This window comes from Pinus tabuliformis, chromosome 7 (genome assembly GCF_031772625.1).
Source record: "Pinus tabuliformis cultivar Carrire ecotype Pingquan chromosome 7, CPIR1, whole genome shotgun sequence".
Classification (NCBI taxonomy): domain Eukaryota; kingdom Viridiplantae; phylum Streptophyta; class Pinopsida; order Pinales; family Pinaceae; genus Pinus; species Pinus tabuliformis.
Window position 1 is genome coordinate 1,990,413,432 of NC_142293.1, and position 17,200 is coordinate 1,990,430,631.

Consider the following 17,200-nt stretch of genomic DNA (forward strand, 5'->3'; position numbering starts at 1 on the left):
TATGCAACTTGTCTCTGTCTTTACTGCTCGAAATGTATGAAACTTTCAAGAACCCTTTGCGTTCTTTTAACTAATAATTTTTGGAACCATGCAGCCTCGTTTCTGTAACGTCCTCCGTGGCTATATTTGCAAGCTTGCTTTGTTGCTTTATCGACCTATTTTAATCAATACAGATAGAACAATATATGTGTATATGCATGTAGAATAAATACCAGAGAACGTGCTTTCCCTGTATCAGGGAATTTAACAAATGATAGATAGACGGTTGTAGGATATTAGAAAGTAGCTTGTGTGCTCAGAGATATTATTATTATATTTCTCCTTCTAAAAGATCGAACTCTTTGCAATTTCATTCTATCTCTTATTGAATAATTGTTTGGAAAATGTTTCTCCTAAACGCTGTTGGTTACATTTTTAGTTTAAAAATTGTTTATTTACCTACGCTACAATCTGTAAAAGTTGACATAAAAATAAAAATAATTACTTGCAACACTTTGACTAATTAATCCTCTACCTTCTTAAACATTGTTTCTTTACAAAATTAAAATAACAACAAAAGAAACGACTACAGTGTTCACTTTGCAATTTCCTTCTCAATCCTCTCAGAGACCAAACAGCCTCCTCTAATGATGACCCGTCAGCTAGATGCTCGTGCATCACTACTTCTAAACACTCCTAGGACATCCAAAGATGGAAAACGATGATTTCAGTGAAGAAGTGTTCGAGATGGAAAATGATGATTTCAGTGAAGAAGTGTTCGAGATGGAAAATGATGATTTCAGTGAAGAAGCGTTCAATTTTGAACACTGCTTCCGAACACTCCTATGACATCCGGAGATGGATATAGATGATTTCAGTGAAGTTTCTTCCAGGGATGCTTATAGGCACCAACAAATACATGGTAACCAGCGTCCATTCCATAAGGCACAAAAAGAAATCGTAGAAAATCTTTCCTTTTCGTTTTCCGAACTTCTAATAATGGCAACTATTACTAGTTACACATGGGGCCACCTGCATAGAAACGCGTTTATTGTGGTGGTAGAATGTAAACTTGTATTGAACCCAATATCTCAATGGAGAGGTGTAGTAGCTGTCTATTGGATTCTGAGAGATTAAAATTTGCAATCGGGATCAAAATAGCCGTTTATTTTTTTGTCTTATATTGTATATTATGAATGCGGAGAGGCATGTGGAAAAATCAGATAACCTTCGAATATTACCTTTATAATAATCTCCCAGAATCTGGAATCTGGATAAGGATGCCCGTTTAGTTGTGATATGAAAGCAAAGAAGCACCTGGGGAACCGGACAACCTTCCAATATTAACTTCGTCGTTGCCTCTAGCTTTGGTTGCTACCCATTGAACCACCTATACTTCTGTGCAAGTCAGTGAACAAACCAGAAACGAAATTGGGAATGGAAATGAAAATGGAATGGAGCAGTCTAAAGGTGACATATTTTTTATTTTTTTATATATGTTTTTGAAAACTTTTCGATCATAAATTCAACCCCTTAAACTTACAATTTTTCAAATTTATTTTTAAATTTTCAAATCTCAAAACTACTGTTTTCTAAATTTATAAATAGATTTTACCTAACAAAAACCATTTTACATTTTAAAAATATTCATAAGTGAAATTGTTACTACACTAACGTAACCTGAATCATCTCTCTAACTTGGCATCATGTCTCTAACTTGGCTTTGCTTTACATCAGGGAAGTAACATGTCTATTTTCACTTTTGAAGTATGTTTCCCCACCTTTGTTACGGCGTGTTGATATCATAATTACCCATGTTGATGTCATGAAAGCATGTTGGGTTTCATCGAAATTCCATCCGGATGAGAAATAATTCGAAATGGAGATTAAAAATAATATTTAAATAATTTGAAATAAAAAAAATGGTGGTGAAAACATAAATATAAGTAAGAATTATTAATTTGGCTAGGCCCTTTTATGGGAAAGATGGATAGAAATTCAAGAAAAATGGTATAAAATGGTATGTTAATATTGAGAAAATATATTTAGAAAAAATAAAAAGAAATAAATGTTGGTTTTATATGTTTTAATTGCTTTTAGTTGTGAATAGGAAAATTGAATTCATAATCTTGTTTTGGACAGAGTTAATAAACTAAGGTTGAAGTGGATAGATTAATTCATTATTAACCTATAAGGACTTGTATAAATTTAAATTTTAGTGGGCAGTAACCACTAGTAAGTCTACAAATTTGAAGTTTTACTCCTACACAAGTGTTGAGAAAAATATAAATAATGGTGGGAAGTGACTTGTTATATGTATATTTATTTACATCTTATTTCTATTTAATTTTTATATGAAGACTTGCTTAAATTATTGTGGTAAGTAGTTGATAAGAAATATGTTATATGAACTATTTTCCGCCATTTTATTTTTGGATTACAAAACCTTTACACATATATCTCAAAATTGTGTTTGAATATTAGAACCATATCCATAAATTATGGCATAAAATATGTGATACAATTATCTACATGGCATTATATTATGCAAAGGCTACAATAACACTTTCAAGTTATCATCCAATCAAATGTTTGAAAATAGTTTTTTTAATAATATTAAAAAAAATATTTATTTTGCAAAGTTAAACATTCGAAGGTGCATTGGTCAATTCTAAACTAATAATGGTCAATGAGAAAAAGGGTTGCTAGAGCCTTCCTTGGTAGGGAATAATAACGATTTTGTAAACATATTTAATTTTAATTAATAAACACATAAAAACTTAATACATGCAATGAGTTTTTACCGTGGATGTTATTAATTTGTAAGTAGTTTATGTTACAATTCCAAAGGCCAATACCATGGCTTATCAAAACAACATGTCCAAAAATAATAACTCATTTCACAATCACAATATTTTAATTTATTTTATTTTTATAAAAAACTTAACTAAATCCAAAAGAAAAAAGTTATACTTTTCAAATATATGTAAACCCTTCACCTCACTATTACTAAAGATATTCATCTATATGCAACATAGATTAAATAAAGGTTTTGAGAATACATATATAGATATCCGAAATATATAAAATACTAGTTGTTTTAGTGAGACTTTTTGGAAGCTTTTCAGGTGGATTTTTTGGGTCTAATTTCTCTGAAATCTCACAGGAATTTATTGAAATCATAAGAGCTTTTGAAATCGAAGTGCCCTAGGGGTTTTTCAAGGTGTTGAATCCATATATATAGTCCAAAACTAGTTTAAATAACACAAATCAAGATTTCACCTCAATTATTTCTGCTCACCATAAATTCGAAAAAGTTGCACTAAGGATAACTCCCATAAAATATATTCATCTTAATTCCATATCTACCAAATGTCAAAATGGATCAAATTTCTTTTCACTTTAAAAAAAAATTGCTCCTCAAAAGATTTGATACCTCTCCATACTTAATCAATCTAAAATTAAAATAAATCTAAACTAATATCTCAATAAACTATTTATCAATTTTATTTATATAATAATTTTTTAAAAATAATTTTTCCCCCTCATAATTATAAAATTTTAATATAAATGACACTCTCTATAAATATTTATTGAGCCTTAAAGAAAATTTGGAAAAAAATCAAATAATGCCCTAAATAATTCGTAGAGTACAACTTTAAAACTAAATGCGAGTGTCGTGTCATATCATGTTTTTGAAATTGGGGATCCCTCCGAAAGTAAGGTTAGGGATACATTCTTAATTCAACATACATTATTTTGGTTAAATCATTCGGTAATGGCAATTGTGATCCAATAATAAATATTATTAAAATTCACCTAAAAAAAATTATCGCACTCATTAAAAAAAAATGCATTTACATTATTGGTATTTCAAGAAAGAAATAAATATTTTTAGAGGTAAATACAAAATCTAGCTAGTATCATAGACAAACAAGGTGCCCCAAGAAAATTTTAGGAGTTAGTTTGCATATGTAGATTAATATTGGATGGTTTTTTAAAAAAAAATGGTTCTTCAATTTCTATTTTTTAAAAAATGATTAAAAAAATTATAAAATTTATATAAAATTAATAAAAATTTTAATACTTTTATAAGAATATTGTTAAATATTAGGGTACTAGTAAGATTATGGTACTAGAATATTGTTAAATATTAGGGTACTAGTAAGATTTGATAATGTTTTTAACATGAAGATAAATTTTCATTCTTAAAATTTTCTCTTACTCAAAGTAACCTAAAATATCTTCACATGAAAAATCTGTAAAATCAATGTGACATATGAATTAAATAGTGAAATGTACTTTTCAGTAGACTTTGTAGCCTAAAAAATATAAAATCTATTTTTCAATATATTATGGTTACAATCAATGACTTGTAAATCGTCACAACTACACCATTTGAACAACGTCATCATAAAATATTATAAGATTTTGCAACAAATTTGTTATGTAATTCTTACTTAATATTAAAATTTACTTTTACAAGTTTTGTGCTAAAATACTAAAATAAGTTGAGAATGTAATAAACAATGTTAAAATAATATCACAAGGAATGAAGATGAGATGTAGTTTAGGAAACCCAATATGGAAATCCTTGCCAAAACCTAAGCACTATTCCTTTCGCTTTTCTTCTCACATTTTAAATGGAAATCGAAAAAAAAAAAAAAATTCTCCATGGTGTTGTTATAGGCATTTCAACTTGTATGTTTACTACAATGTTTCTACTTCATGTGTTCTATTGATAGTATCAACTTCCTTACTCTACTCAACCATACAAAAATGATCAATCTAGGAAGAATGGATTCCCTCTTTTTCCTAGTGGCCTAATATTTAGCATGTCATGATAGTCATCTACAATTAACATTATGGTTTTTTTGTGCCTCAACTCTTAATAAGGCTTATGTTTTTTTACTCCTGAGAAAATTATTGGACTTCCACATCTAAATAATTAAATTTATATGAGTAATAGGAATTGACATAGCTTCCACTCCATAATATGGTAGTTAAAATCATAAGTTCACTTGTAAGAGGCCTAACGTTCACATAAAAATTATGATTCATGTGATATATATGTCATTGGAAAGATTTCAATGTGTATAACAATGTTGAACGATTAGTAACTTTATTCGCATCTTTTAATTGGGAACTATTCATTTAATGCCCCAAATGGGACCCGTATGCTTTAGGACAAGTAATCACCAAAATAGGACATGCCTTTGAAATGGGTCATAGAAATAAATACTTCTAATATTTCCACTTAGAAACTACCATGATATATGAAAAAGATATAATTATCTACCTTGTATCATCCCTTTCCATTTGAGGATGGAAAATTTGGTTACCAAAGGATTTTACTAAATGCATTGAAGGCCCTTACCTTCTTCTTGGAGTACCATTTAGCTTCTCTTGGATGTTATCCTATCAATGCAACTTTAAATAGTTCTCGATGCTTCCTTTATTAAATTACCGAAGCTTATGGTGTTAATCCCTCTATGGTAACTAAGAGTTACCTACCATTTTCCTTGTCTAACATGGAAGAATCAGAGTTTTAACTTTAAAGAATTACTACTAGTTAAATTTGTGTATGTGGAGGTCAAATAGGTCTACATTAATTCTCACTTAATTTTTCTATTTGTTCAAAAGCATAATACTAGATAACATTTATTTTTTCTACAACCTTATAACCTTTATTTGTTCATATATAACTAGACTAAATGTCCTACCTTGAACGTATTTTTATTCTTGCATTGGTTAGATCTGTTTTGTACTTTTTCTACAAATTTTAATTGTTTATTGTCCTTATAAATGGATCTTTATGATCTTGTTAATGAAGCTTTTAGTTCTTAGTACTTCTCCTATGTTATCTACCTTTGCTTCTCCATGTTTTCTATTTCCCTCCTCAAGATAACTACTTACATACCATCCTCTTATGGGTGTGGTGTTGTGTCTTTCATAAGAACTCTTGCCCATATCTTCTGACTTGCTTTTCTAATTCTTATAATAGATACACGATGATCTAGCTTCACAGTACTTATAAATTATCTTAAGTGACTTAGCCATGGTGTATCAACTACTCTCTCAATCACCTTAGTTTACACATGCACTTGCATATGGTACCTCATGGATTCATACACATTATCTTATTTTCATTACTATTTCATGCCCTCATGTGTGTGTTTCATACTTAAACATGGTGTAATGGTTTTATAACTATCCATGAAAACAATGGGCATTAGATATTTTCAAATAACACTTTGTAACATTAAAAAATTGTTATTTGGCCTAATTATAACACAAAGGACATAATTATCTTTCGATAAGTGTCATGAAGAATTGGATAAAGTCATACTACTAAAAATATGGTTGTGGTGGTGTACTTAATGTCTGAACAATACTTAACACATTTCATCTTTTCCCTTCTACTTTCATCTCATTCATAAAAAAAGGTTTACTCCTAGTCATGTTTGACTTGTCATATGTACTTGAACATTGTATAACAAAGAAAATTGAATATTAATTTAATACTAATTCAAATGAAGTCAAATTTACCCCTAAGTGTTATACTAAAATAAAATGTCTAGAAAAAAAGGGCTAATAAATTAAGCAAGCATGATACAAAATGGGGTAGCAAAACAAAGTCCCAACGTCGTAACTTTAACCAAATCTTATTCTTGGAGCTTACATGTGTAAATAATGAATATTCCTATATATTTAAATCTATTTGGATAAGGTAAAATTCCTTCACATGACTATATAAGACTTTGGGGATTAATACATGAAATAACTCTTCTCCTTCCATAAGTTATGCATCATTTTTACCTATCTTCAACATAGTGATTTAGGAATACTTCTTATCTCGGGAATTACCACATGTCAAGGGTACTAAGGTTGTTCCCTCATGGTGAAAATTAGAAAAATATTATTATTAACTTATGTCATAATATTGCTAGAATAGATTACTTATTGTGTATTAATTACTAACTCTTGTAATGAGGCTTGAGTCACCACTATAGCTACCTGCCTTGCATTAGGATCTCTGCACTATTCCTTTACATCCATGTGGTTGCCATGGGATTCAAAAATCACATTGTAATCCATGTATCATGCCTCAAGATTCATGTACTTGCTTTAGGATTAATGACATTGCATTGTTATGTCTGACACTACCTTGGAATTTTTGATCCAAGATCTTCAAAACTGAGTTGGTTTGAAAAAATGTTGTGTGGATGATTAAATTTAAAGTAGCTTAAGAGTGAAATTATCTTAGCCAAAAGGTAATTATAATATTTTAAAGAAGGAAATAAAAAAACATAGAATGAGAAAGTGATACAATGATGTTGTTAATGAAGTTCACCCAAAATTGTAAATTATGTCTCTAGGTCCACTTCCATGGGGTGGAATCTTATATTAGCTGAAATAACCTAATTACATAAAAGACTCCAATATATATTATATATTTATTCTATATTATACTACAAAAATGTATTTTAATAATACGGCCAAAATTCCTCCCTTAGCTACTCTAAACACGACTGCAAACCACTTGATTTAAAAAGTTTGCAGGGAGGAATAAATTACAACAAATTTTGGATTTAAAATCATATCACACTAAATCCCCTTCATGTGATAGAAGTATTTTAATATATAAAACATTTGCAAGGAAGATATCCAAGGTCGACCCTACAAGTGTTACGGTCCACAATTCCTTATACATATCTTTTATTAGAATGTTTTCATACAAAGTTATTGAACAAGGCCTCTAGCTGCAACATATTAATGGTGTATTGTGATTGAACAAATTCGTAGTCCAATATGTGGATGGAATATTTTTAACACATCATAACCTTTAAATAAAGGATCTTTTATTGTTTCAACTTCTTCTGATGATTCATTGACAGGGTGGCTGCATGTACTCTCAGGGATCATGTGGTCAAGACCCATGGGCTCCAACCACCAAAATACGAAATTTAAATGATTTTGTTTGTTTTCTTGTTATGGTTGTTGGGGGAGGCCATGGGTTCAAGCCAATAGACCTTTCCCATTTTCATATTCTACTCCAACAATAACTTTAAATATAATATGTATTGTCATATAGTTGAAACCCATCGTATGTCCTATTCGTAAGTCATTCAATTGGTTCCAGTGAAGTTATGGGTTCGATCCTTGTTGCCTAAACATTACGTTGTGGGTAAAGCCTCATTTGGGAAAATTTTGGATACCACATGGCACCATACTATTAGTCTACATTTCATTGCCTCAATTGTCCAATTTGGGATACCACATCGAACTATACTATTAGTCTACATTTCACTCCCTCAATAGTCCACTTAGCACACTGTCAACACACGTTCAACTACACAATGGTCCACCTAGTAGGCAATCAACACACATTTTTCACTCCCTTAATGGTCCAATTTGGGATACCGCATGGCACCATACTATTAGTCTACATTTCACTCCCTCAATGGTCCAATTAGCACACCGTCAACACCCATTAAACTACACAATCAACTACACAATGGTCCACCTAGCACACAATCAACACCCATTCAAATACACAGTCACCTGCCATGTTAGCTTCAAAATCATCTTCCTCTTTCATGTGACCTCTTCTAATTCTACCATGTGGAAAGGAAAATTTGGGATACCACACGGCACCATACTATTAGTCTACATTTCACTCGCCCAATGATCCACCTAGAACACAGTCAACACCCATTCAACTACATAGTCACTTGCCATGTCATATTCCTTTGTCATGTCTCATTTGCTCATGTTGTCATGTGTCACCATATTTAGATCCTTTACACAAGTTCTATCCGAACCTTTCCACGTGTCATCCCTAGAAAATACAACTTGTTCTACCACATGAGTTCCCTTTGTCTACTACATTTCATTAGCTATATCAGCTCCATGCTACACATCTACACATGTCAAATCCATATCTTGCCATGTTAGCATTCATGTAGTGCCACGTGGCACCTCTTACTGTTTCTACATGGAAACCATGTCCCTCCTTTAGCTATATGATTCAAACTTCAAAAGATGATAAATTTAATGTAGGAAGTCCATTTGAGGCCATCCAAGTTGTGTTGGAAATGTATCATGGGATCTTTGACGTGGAACTATTTTCATCAAGGTTTGAGAACTTTAATTTCGCTGCATTTCTAGATCCTCCCATATTATTTCTCCCCATTCAGAATATTTTGGATCTCCAAAAAAATTATGTTGAGATATGAAGCGAAAGCACTCCCTCCCCACTTGCCTAGTAACTGTCCACCCCATTCTATGCACTTAGCTCATAAAAAAAAATTATGTCAAATATATGACAATTTAAACCATATTAATTATTCCCATCTTCCCACATTCATCTGCATTCACTACTCCAACCACTATCCTTGTAGAACACCTTAGCAACAATGACGAATATAAATATGATAATGAAAATAAAATAACAACATTTTTTATCCTCTTAACAAGTTCACACAACAAATTTTCATTTTGGAGTATTGATGTTTCCTTAAAAACATCATAGTTAGGTTTACATGCAACTACTTCATTCCCATGCTTTAGATCACATGTTTTATCCACCTTTGTAGACATGAGTGAAAAGGTTTTGCTTGCATTCACGAGCCTCTTTAATTTCCCTATGGTTACTAATAAGAGGTCATCTTTCACGTGATGCGATTTGATGATGTACTCAATTTCATCCATGTAAAGGTGGAACATTTTCTCCTTTCTATATAAACTAGCTTTCGTGTCAAACAATTGAGGTCTTCCAAGCATAACTCCACAAATACCCATGAAACCACATTTAGCTTAGCCTCATTAAAAAATTTGAATGTACCTAAGCCTGCATTTTTTAGTTACTTGTAACTTAGCATTGTTACATAGCCATCTAAGAGGATAACATGTAGGATGCATTGTTGTTTCTGATTTTATCTTCTTAATAATTGTTCTGGATACCAAATTGGCTTGAGAACTAGTATCAAAAAAGGTATTAACTTTTGTATGATTGGTTACAATCCTTATATGGAAAAGTTCATTTCTTATTCTTTCATAAATAGGAGGTGAAATAGAAGAACTAGAACCAACATGAGAAGTTGACGTACTTTTCATACCCATAACCATTATTTGTTTCTCATCTCTAGAGTCAGACCCCGTATCTCATTGGAATGTCGCAACTAGCTTCTACCTGCCCTTACAATCTCAAAAAACCTTGGGGCTAAGCTATGTATGCAATCTCTAGCAATGATCATCTTCATTCCCTCCTTTCCGCATTGGGAATAAGAAAATATCTCATCTCACTTCTTTAAAGAAGCTATTTTTTTGGTTTCTCCTTTCCTTTTCCTTTGTCTTGATTTGACTAAATGGATTCATGGAGACACCTTCACCTTGTTTACATACGTCAATGTAGATGGATTTCACATATACTTTATATAGGTTACATGGTTTGAATAAGAAAATACTATTGCAGATATAACCTTGCAAGCTACCAATGTATTTAAGGAGAGTATCTTGGATATATAATGGAATGTTAAATCCAAGGCCTTATTCCTAAACTCCTCAGTGAATTTTTTCACACTTTTTCCTTTATAGTTCCTTGGATTTTTCTATTATGTAATTGAATTATGGTTATGTAATAAGGGATATAACTACTTTTTTAATTCCAAGGTGAATCCATACCATGAGGAAAGATTCGTACCTTCCTGAAGCCTAGTTTCCGACCAAATTAGCAAAACAACTTGTAATCGAAGAGAGGCCAATTAAATTTTTACCTCATTTACAATAATCTATTGAGGCGATAGCATGGAGTTGGTTAAACTTTTTGGAGAAGCGAGGGTGCATTTTGGTGAAAATAACACTTCATTATTAATTTTAAGCACTCGATTGAGAAATTTTTTAGCACTCTATCAAGCCATTTAGGGATTTAAAAGTAGCTCGATCGAGCATTTGAACAAACCCTCGATCTAGCCCTTTTCTTACCCGAGTTAGAGGCTCAATCGAGCCCTTTTATGAACTGAGTTAGAGGCACAATCACGATTCATGGCTCAATCAAGTGTTTTAGCTTGATCAAGCATTATTTCTTTTGAAAAACCCCAGTCATGACATGAACAAGTCATTCTTCTCATACCGCTAGAGGAAAATGAGTTTGACAGAAGATTTCTATGCATGACCGAGATGGAGGAACTCAATCGAGCTATCCATCTATCTTGCCAACGGCCTAGAGACTCAAGTCTTGCTAGGTTTCCATCATTTTTGTCTCCTTGATTTAATCGTTTTTGGAAAATAAATTAGATTAGCTTGAAGTAAAACATACCATACAGAAACTACAAAAATAATTACAAAAACCACCATGAAAACCACAGAACACCACCACGAAAACCATTGAAAACTACAAAAATCAACCTAGAAAACCACCAAGAAAACCCTTGAAGACCAAAAAACAACTTAGGAAACTACTAAGAAAACCCTTGAAAGCAATTGTAATTTAAGTTCTATTTTTTATTTTTTTATTTCATTGTATAAGTTATCCACAATGATAGCATGTTTATTATAAATATTTTCTATGGTAGAAACTTTTTTTTTATAATTATTTTAGGTTTTAAAGTTTTTTTACGAATTTAGCCAAATGAATTTAAAAAAAAATGGTTTTTTTTATTATTAAAAATGTATTTTAAATTTCGAACAAATTTGACCAAAAATATGCCCAAAACAATTTCGAAACAGAAAATAATTAAACTATAACCAACAAATAAATTAGGAGCTTTAGATTGACATAATGAATATGATTGATCATGGTAAACATCTATTAAATCAAATATGAAATTTTAGTTCAGTTTTATTTCAAATTTAAATATTTTTTAAATACTTTTTAATAATAAATACGGTAATTTGTTTTTAAAAAATAATTGTATTCAAATATTTTTTTTTCTTATTTAATTAAATTTTATTAACCATATATATAAAAGAAAACATAATGTTATATATAACATAACTATATATATATATATATATAACATTTAAGATATATATAGTATAGAACATTTATCATAATTGTATATAACATCTAGTATATAACATAACTATATATAGTTATATAACATAACATAGAATGTAACATAATTATATATAACATAGTTATAGTTATAACATCACACACACAAATATTTATACTATTTAACATAGTTTTATAACTATTTAACATTATGTGCTCCTAATAGTAACATAAGATGTGTGATGCTCAACAACTTTTTAAGACTTTAGTTGATCTATGAACTGTAATTTTCCTTAAAATTTCTACTACTCGTATTTGTAGAATTAATTAATATAATGATATGAGAACTATATATTTCTTAGTTCCTGCCCTTATTAAATTTATTAGTTGAGTAATGATTTTGTAACTTACACTTTCTATATTTTTAACTAACTATATAATACAACATATCATTCATATATATATATATATATTCATTCAATTTTCAACAATGCATCATTGATACATACATTAAATCCATGATGAAAAGTGGATTTAAAGTGAATATATAAGCATTTTGACTCTTTTCTAATTTGTACCATATTGTTTCATTATGTAGTGTGTTGTACTAGAAACAATTTTTTTTTGTGCTTGCACCTAGTAGATGTCATGTGTCAAAACCAAACATTATAAGAACTTGTCTTATGGAGTATTTGGTTGGCATGAAGTTTTATTAGTTTTGCAAATAGGTTTATTTTAATTTTTTACATATATTTACATATTTATGCTCTATGAATAAAATGTGTTATTTATAAATGGGAAAAGGTGTAAGTTAGATTGGATCCCATTTTTCGATTGTGCTTACATGGAACTCAATACTTTGATTGATAATTTATCAAAAAAGAGACTTTATTTAGTTTAGGACTTCAACCTAGATTATTCTACTTGAGCTTATGTTATGCACTTGACCTGTAAGAAAACTAGAATACCAGAAATACGAAACAATATGGCCCAAAACATAGAATATCACATGAAATGAGACAAGTTGCAAAGGTATTTTATTATTCAGAAGTAGAATACAATGTTCGCTTGCCTCTTCGAGGGGGCAACCTCCAACAGAGAAGAGTTCAATTACAATAAGACTCAATACTTTCTCCCCTGCTATATAAGACTATTTATAGCTTTATGACATCTAAAACATTAAATACTAGTGGTCCTTTGTATAACATGGGCTAACCGCTTTATTTATTAACTATGACCTGTTTATAACTAATTGTGGTCCCTTTTCTATAATGTGGGTCAACCACTTACAATTATTATTAATGCAGATAACTGCTTACATGATTTATTGACTCAACTAAATAACTATGACTCTAAAGAGGATTATAACATTAATATGGGAGTTAGGGTTGGATCCTAACATGCCTCCCGCATCACAAGCAATATATTCCTCAAGGTTGAAGTTGTGGAAACTACTGAAGAATATTGGTTGCTTCCCATATCGCATCTTCTGAAGAGGTGTCTTTCCCCTTGATGAGAACTTCCTTGATCATGTGGATGCAGATAATTTTCATGAGTATTGAGGAACTTTTCAAGTCGAAGCCATAGTGAACATTTCTCATCTAATTATGGCAGACTAGTTTGAACCCTGCAATTGTTCCCCACAAGTTTGTTGAGGTAGGATACATGGAAGACTGGGTGGATTTTTGAAGTAGTTAGCAAGGCTCATTTGTAAGAGACTACTTCTATATGTTGAAGTACCTGATAAGGCCCATAGAATTTTGGGGCTAGTTTCTAGCAACCCTTTTCTTTGAGAGAGCTCTTCTTATAAGGTTGGAGTCACAGGAACACTTGATTGCCTACTTGAATTGAAATCTTTGAACGGTGTGTTGGCATTATGATACAGGTGTTGTCCTTGATGGCAACTCTCTCAGAAGATAGATCATAGTGCAGGAGGTCAAATAGCAAAGAATTAATGATTAGACTACAAAGAATGAATAAAGAGAGGTATACGGAGGTTCAGCTTGACAAAGGAGCGTATACACATCGGTTAACAAACCAAAAGGAGCGTATAACGTACACACGCACTTTCACAGAAGGAAAAGTGTGTATATCTTGGAAAACTAAGTTTTGGTCCAAGGTATTTGGTCCATGGTATTTTGATCCATGGTATTGGTCCAAGGTATCTGGTCCGAGGTATTGACCCTAGGTATTTGGTCTGAGGTATTGGTCCTAAGTGGTTTTTGGTCCATGGTATTGAGAAAGGCCTAAACTATAAAAGGAGGAGAAGATAATTAGGCCAAGCGTGCAAGTATTGAATATCTGATGAAGTGTGAGATTCAGTATGCAGGTTATGGGTTTGTGATGCTTTGCTTGATCTGAACCAAGGATGCACCTATGTGCATGATGATGGATGATGAATCGGGATCTTAAGGCTTGGAATGCATTATCATTATGAGGTTTGATCATGGATAGACTAGATAGGAATACTGAAGCATGTTTTATTCTGCAAAGGTTATGAGCTCGGTATCACTGAATTCTGAAATAGCTGTGAAGTTTTTAAGTTAGTATTTACAGATTTGTACGTGGGTTCGCTTTGGTAAAAGCATGTATACATGCTGGTTCGGCTCATCAGAGTAGCGTATACATTATGAAATATGATATCTGAATTTGTAGTTGGTTCTAGTGGATGTTGCGATGTTCTGGGTCCTGTTATATGTTCTTGTGACTATGTTTTGAGGACAGGGCTTCAGTGATTCAGTTGTTGGGTGATTCAGGGATTGAAAAGGATAATTTTAGGGGCGAATGTTCGCCCTTTGGCGAAATTAAGGGGTTTTAAATTTTTAGTGGGCGAATATTTTGTATCATAGTACATTTTTACAAATCACCTCAAATAGCCCACCTTATTTTAAGGGAGAGGATGAAAAAGGTAAATTTAGCCCTTGAAATTAGGACTTACAACCTTCCAATCGCCCATTTTCAAGAATAGGTTTTATTTAAGTGAATCCTTTCGCCCATTTTCAAGAATAGGTTTTACTTAAGTGAATCCTATGGGCCAAATACCATATTTATAAAAAGGTATGGTAAATTAATAAAAATATAAATAAATGAGAGGTATGGTAAATAAATAAAACATTTTTTTATATTTACTCCATAAGTCACCTTATATACATGTCACGGTGTAAACAAATAAAAATATAAGTAAAGTGGAGGTATGGTAAATAAATAAAACGTCTTTTTATACTTACTCAAAAGGCATGGTAAATAAATAAAAATATAAATAAACTAGACGTATCGTAAATAAATAAAACCTCTTTTTATATTTACTCCATAACCCTCGTTCTATTTATGAATGCTCAAGAAAGAGGTTTTATTTAAGTGAATCCTATGGGCCAAATACCATATTTGTAAAAGAGGTATGGTAAATTAATAAAAATATAAATAAACGAGAGGTATGGTAAACAAATAAAACATTTTTTTATATTTACTCCATAAGTCACCTTATATTTACAAACACTCAAAAAATGGGTTATATTTAGGTGAAACCTATGGCCAAAATACTATGGGACAAATACCATGGACTAGATTGTTATTAATACCATGCAAAAAACCATTATTAACCCTAATATTAGAATTAATAAAAATAAAAATGGCACATGGTATTGACCCATGGTATTCACCAAAATGGCACATGGTATTGGCCCATGGTATTCACGTGGAATGTAGCCTATTTAAATGGGGGAATTAAACCAGCATGTAGCCTATGCTAAGATTCATTAGGACATTACAAAGTTTTATTATTTAGTGAAAGACTCGCCAAGATCTTACAATATTTTATAATTGAGTAAAATATTCGCCATGCCTGGTGAGAGATTCGCCAAAAAATTATATATACATATTATATTATTGATAAAATCGCCTTCCGTTTTTCCTATATACCATGGATATTCGCCCATTTATTATATTTATAAATTTAGGGGGGGTTCTTAAAATTTTCCCTGGGGATTGATGACTGTGTATTCAATTATTCGTTAATGCAATGGTTGTATTGCAGTGCTAATTGATTTTGAGCTTCAATGTTGTTGATGGGTCCAGTATGAAAATTGGATGAAATGTGGCCTTCATATATTAGTGTAGTGATCAAGGAGTATCCAGTCTCAAAATTTATGAAATGTGGTCCCTGGAGGAAGAGAGAAGGTCGTAGCCTTCTGTAGGCTGGTGCCTACGTACTCATAAACATATCGGCCAGTACAAGAGCTATGGGGTTGGAGCTCCCTTCCAGTAGCAGCTGGAAAACGAGTGAAGGTTGGAGCCTTCAGTAGGCCGACATCTACATACTAGTAAATAGATTGGCTAGTAGAAGAGCTAGGGGGTTGTAGCTCCCTTCCAGTAGAAGCTGGAGAACGAGAGAAGGATATAGCCTTCTGCAGGTGGGTGCCGGCGTACTGGTATGAGTCTGCGCTAGTAAAAGATTGTAAGCATGTTTTTCTTATATTAAAAGAGGACAACATTAGGTGGTTTTTGTCCCGCATTGGGTTTCCACCTTAAATCTTCGTGTTCATGTGTGTTTCTTATGTGTGATGGTCTGTTCTGTTTTTACTGCACCTGGTTACTATTTATATGGTTAATGAAGTTCTAATGCACTGATTAAAGATCAACATATGATGAATTAAATGAATCATAAGTTTTCTGGATATACGCTAGTTGCCTTAAACATAGTTGCGTGTACACATGAGTTCCATTAACTGAAGTAGCGTATATAAATCTGATTATGGAAATCAAAAAGTTATTGACTTGTTAATACTGATTCACCCCCCCCTCTCAGTATTATTTCCAACACAGTGTTGGCCAACTTGTTGCTTCATTCAATTCTAAGCTTGACGTAGATTATCTTTGAGATGAGTGATCATGGTCACACAGTTTTGCTGAAGCTAATCAATAGACTATACTTTGGACGATCCAAGGATATCAGAAGCTAGTGAAGGTGGTATTTGGCCATAAAATTCCTCATAGGGCGTCATCTTGGTGGCTTCATGATAGTTAGTATTATACCACCATTCAGCTAAAGTCAGCCACTATACCCATTGATGTTTCTTGTTTGAGGTGAAGCACCACAAATAGGTCTCCAAACATTTGTTAACAACTTTTGTTTGACCATTGGTTTGGGGATGATAGGTTGTACTCATTTGGAGGTGTGTGTCCTGTAGCTTTAAAAGTTCCTACCAAAAGTTGTTGGTGAAAATG